This window comes from Dicentrarchus labrax, unplaced genomic scaffold, assembly GCF_905237075.1.
Source record: "Dicentrarchus labrax unplaced genomic scaffold, dlabrax2021, whole genome shotgun sequence".
NCBI lineage: Eukaryota > Metazoa > Chordata > Actinopteri > Moronidae > Dicentrarchus > Dicentrarchus labrax.
In genome coordinates, this window is record NW_026136706.1 from 27,823,806 (window position 1) to 27,829,434 (window position 5,629).

At 33.8% G+C, this 5,629-nt stretch overlaps 1 long non-coding RNA gene across 1 annotated transcript; it reads left to right on the forward strand.

Moving 5' to 3' along the window:
* The first annotated feature begins 1,055 nt into the window (after positions 1-1,055).
* On the forward strand, positions 1,056-3,223 carry LOC127365389 (uncharacterized). Its single transcript, XR_007885190.1, has 2 exons — positions 1,056-1,454; positions 2,503-3,223. It is a non-coding gene; the product is annotated as an uncharacterized LOC127365389 (long non-coding RNA).
* The last annotated feature ends 2,406 nt before the right edge of the window (positions 3,224-5,629 follow it).

The window sequence follows — 5,629 nt, forward strand, 5'->3', positions numbered from 1 at the left end:
CAGGCTGTCAATCAAGCTCTCAGCCACAGAGAACTTAATGTTACCCTTTATCTATCCAGATAAAAACATTAAGAACAGTTTCTGTATGATGTTTATTAGACCTATGTAATCTGAATGGGAAGGGCAGTTGTGATGAGCTGTATCTCGTATATTATTATTAGGTATGTGGTATGTGTATGCACCGTTATATAATATGGTGGAAAACCATTAAAATTTAAAACCAGATCATACCAATAAAATATCTGCTTGCGTGTCCCCAAGCCTGTGTATTCTTCACCCATTCAAACACAGAAATACAATATTACTGTGCAGCTGTTTCTTTACTGCCAACTAAAGCTTGTTTATTAATACTTCAACATATCGGGAGATAGGATGTGTTTTCTGTGGTACAACATTTCTGGACATATGACACAAACCTTGACAAGACATGAACCTCTTATTTTATGAAAGTTTTAAATGCTTAATAACCACAGAAACGATTTCAAATTTTGGAAAAATCTTTATTTTAATTTTTTTTAATTGCCCGGAGCATCCTCATGCTCCTCCTCGTCCTCCTGCTCTGTGTGCTGGTGCTGCTGGCCCGGATCGGGCTGCTGCTCTGCGTCTGCACACATGGACACAGATACAAACAAATCTTCATTTTATCAGTCTTCGATCCAATTAATAAAGAATAAAAATATATTCACTCACTCAACAAGCAGACTTATGATCAGTTGAATGTTAAATCTTAATCTATTATTACACAAACACACATTATCTGTAGCATGAAAACCACAAAAAACACGAACACTTGCTGAGAGGAACCGCAAACACCATTCGGAGGTCCTCTACCTGACCGTCAGCCAGCCGAACATCTCCGTGGTCAAACCAGCCGCACGTAAATTTCAAGTGTGCGATTATTCTCAGCATTACGGTAAATGCGAAGAAACAGTGCATTCCTTCGGGTTTTCAAAATAAAGGTATTAGAATATTAAGGTTAATTCGAACCTACATTTAAAATAAAATATGTTGCATTAAAGTTTCCATGCGCCCATGATGAATAAAAACACCTCGTATCGAGTATCTTTACTGCCAGTGTGGATAAATGTAAAAATAAAATCCCATATTTATGCCTCCAGAGATTGCATATTTGACCATATTTGAGGTACTGTAAAAACATATTGCTCTATAATTCATAACTATGTATGATATATTTGACTTCCACACGTCTAAGACTACACACACACTCAATATCAAGCATTTTTACTGTAGCAATTTGGAGAAATTCAACAATAAAAGTCCTTATTTTTACCTCCAAGTGGCACACTTTACCATATTTGAGCTACTGTAAAATAATATTGCTCAATATTTCATGGCTATGGATGATGTACTTGACTTCTACACATCTAAGACTACACACACACTCAATATCAAGCATTTTTACTGTAGCAATTTGGAGAAATTCAACAATAAAAGTCCTTATTTTTACCTCCAAGTGGCACATTTCACCATATTTGAGCTACTGTAAAAACATATTGCTCAATATTTCATGGCTAAGGATGGTATATCTGACTTCTGCACATCTACGACTACACACACACTCAATATCAAGCACTTTTACTGCAGCAATTTGGAGAAATTCAACAATAAAGTCCTTATTTGTACCTCCAAGTGGCACATTTCACCCTATTTGAACTACTGTAAAATAATATTGCTCAATATTTCATGGCTATGGATGGTATATCTGACTTCTACACATCTAACACTACACATATACTCAATATCAAGCACTTTTACTGCAGCAATTTGGAGAAATTCAACAATAAAAGTCCATATTTTACCTCCAAGTGGCATATTTGACCACATTTGAGCTATGTAAAATAATATTGCTCAATATTTCATGGCTATGGATGGTATATCTGACTTCTACACATCTAAACTACACACAACTCAATATCAAGCATTTTTACTGTAACAATTTGGAGAAATTCAACTATAAAAGTCCTTATTTTTACCTCCAAGTGGCACATTTCACCATATTTGAGCTACTGTAAAATAATATTGCTCAATATTTCATGGCTATGGATGGTATATCTGACTTCTACACATCTAAACTACACATAACTCAATATCAAGCACTTTTACTGCAGCAATTTGGAGAAATTCAAAACAAAAGTCCATATTTTACCTCCAAGTGGCATATTTCACCATATTTGAGCTACTGTAAAATAATATTGCTCAATATTTCATGGCTAGGATGGTATATCTGACTTCTACACATCTAAGACTACACATAACTCAATATCAAGCACTTTTACTGCAGCAATTTGGAGAAATTCAACAATAAAGTCCATATGTGTACCTCCAAGTGGCATATTTGACCACATTTGAGCTACTGTAAAATAATATTGCTCAATATTTCATGGCTATGGATGGTGTATTGACTTCTACACATCTAAACTACACACACACTCAATATCAAGCACTTTTACTGTAGCAATTTGGAGAAATTCAACAATAAAGGTCCTTATTTTTACCTCCAAGTGGCACATTTTACCATATTTGAGCTACTGTAAAATAATATTGCTCAATATTTCATGGCTATGGATGGTATATCTGACTTCTACACATCTAACACTACACATATACTCAATATCAAACACTTTTACTGCAGCAATTTGGAGAAATTCAACAATAAATGTCCTTATTTTTACGTCAAAGTGGCACATTTGACCATATTTGAGCTACTGTAAAATAATATTGCTCAATATTTCATCGCTATGCATGATGTACTTGACTTCTACACATCTAAGACTACACACACACTCAATATCAAGCATTTTTACTGTACCAATTTGGAGAAACCTAAGAATAAATGTCCATATTTGTACCTCCAAGTGGCACATTTCACCCTATTTGAACTACTGTAAAATAATATTGCTCAATATTTCATGGCTATGGATGGTATATCTGACTTCTACACATCTAAGACTAAACATATACTCAATATCAAGCACTTTTACTGTACCAATTTGGAGAAATCTAAGAACAAATGTCCATATTTGTACGTCCAAGTGGCATATTTCACAATACTTGAGCTACTGTAAAATAATATTGCTCAATATTTCATGGCTATGGATGGTGTACTTGACTTCTACACATCTGACACTGCACATATACTCAATATCAAACACTTTTACTGCAGCAATTTGGAGAAATTCAACAATAAAGGTACTTATTTTTACCTCCAAGTGGCACATTTCACCATATTTGAGCTACTGTAAAATAATATTGCTCAATATTTCATGGCTATGGATGGTGTACTTGACTTCTACACATCTAAGACTACACACACACTCAATATCAAGCACTTTTACTGTACCAATTTGGAGAAATCTAAGAACAAAAGTCCATATGTGTACCTCCAAATGGCATATTTGAGCTACTGTAAAATAATATTGCTCAATATTTCATGGCTATAGATGGTGTACTTGACTTCTACACATCTAAGACTACATTTGGAAATGTATATAGTCACACTTGTTTTAAGGAAATTCATAGAGTATTTTTAATTTTTCAGAAAAACATATATCATCTGAATGTCAACAAACTGTTTTTACTGTTGAGGTTCACAATGGGCCATTTTTTAAAGCAAAGTTATACTTTAAAAACATTGAAAAATAACATTAATTGGCCTAAATGAATTAAATACTATACGGGCCCTAACTTCATCACAGTTATGCCCCGTAGTATGTAACGCTAATTCAATGCTGTAAAATGCATTTAATTAGTGTGAAATGGTCATATCAACAAAGATGAGAGTGGTGGATAGCCACAGAACCAATTTGTTATTTTAAGGTAAGAAGTCAAAGGACCTTTGACAATGGCCATGCATGTTTGTTCATCATTAAAATGTGGCATCATTTCCCAAAGTTATGTAGCGTCTACCGACAAGTAAGCATTACATTCTTGATCCTAGTGGTTGCCTTATGTCTTATATTTCAATATTATATCATTACATTATAAACTACGCTTCGGCCTCATAAAGAAAACAATGTCTGACAAGGACGTCGATGACCTTGCAGAGTTTAAGCAATTTAAAAGCTAAGTAAAAAGTTCAAATTCAGAGTTTCTTCATAAAATAAAATAAAATAATTAGTAAAGCAATACTTACCCGCTCTTTCCAGGCATTTTCATGTAATAAACGTGTAATACACAAGCAGGTCAGTAAATTATCCGTTAGGACGTATCACTCTGTTTGTGTGATGTCTTCTCCAACAACAACCTGTCTCAAGGTATTATGGGGGATTTCTCGTGTAGGTGTGAAAAAACACCAAGATCTGTCGCTCCACTTGAAGTTAAAAATCATTACAGGTCTATCCAAACCTTTTATAATTAGCCCATCTTTGATAGGATGGCTTAAAAAATAAATGTAATTTATTAACGATATCTGCAAGACATACTCAACTATATAAATAAAAGTTACTTTCTAAAGTTATGTATTTATCGAAAAACATTTTACTCTTGAAAGTATAAAATACAGATACAGTATACAGTATATCGGCCAGGAAATATTGAGCAATGTGTTTTTACAGTAGTTCAAACATGGGAAAATATGCTCTATATATCTAGATCTGTAGATAGAACTATGGGACTTTTATTGTTGAATTTCTCCAAATTGCTGCAGTAAAAGTGCTTGATATTGAGTATGTGTGTAGTCTTACATGTGCAGAAGTCAAATATACCATTCATAGCCATGAAATATTGAGCAATATTATTTTACAGTAGCTCAAATGTGGTCAAATGTGCCACTTGGAGGTATACATATGGACTTTTATTGTTGAATTTCTCCAAATTGCTGCAGTAAAAGTGCTTGATATTGAGTGTGTGTGTAGTCTAAGATGTGTAGAAGTCAAATACACCATCCATAGCCATGAAATATTGAGCAATATTATTTTACAGTAGCTCAAATGTGGTGAAATGTGCCACTTGGAAGTAAAAATAAATACATTTATTGTTGAATTTCTCCAAATTGCTACAGTAAAAATGCTTGATATTGAGTGTGTGTGTAGTCTTAGATGTGTAGAAGTCAAGCACACCATCCATAGCCATGAAATATTGAGCAATATTATTTTACAGTAGCTCAAATATGCCATTTGATGGTACACATATGCGAACTTTTTTTGTCTCTTAGATTTCTCCAAAATTGGTACAGTAAAAGTGCTTGATATTGAGTGTGTGTGTAGTCTTAGATGTGTAGAAGTCAAGTACACCATCCATAGCCATGAAATATTGAAGAATATTATTTTACAGTAGCTCAAATATGGTGAAATGTGCCACTTGGAAGTAAAAATAAGTACATTTATTGTTGAATTTCTCCAAATTGCTGCAGTAAAAGTGCTTGATATTGAGTATATGTGTAGTGTTAGATGTGTAGAAGTCAGATATACCATCCATAGCCATGAAATATTGAGCAATATCATTTTACAGTAGCTCAAATATGGTGAAATGTGCCACTTGGAGGTACAAATAAGGACATTTATTGTTGAATTTCTCCAAATTGCTGCAGTAAAAGTGCTTGATATTGAGTATATGTGTAGTGTTAGATGTGTAGAAGTCAGATATACCATCCATAGCCATGAAATATTGA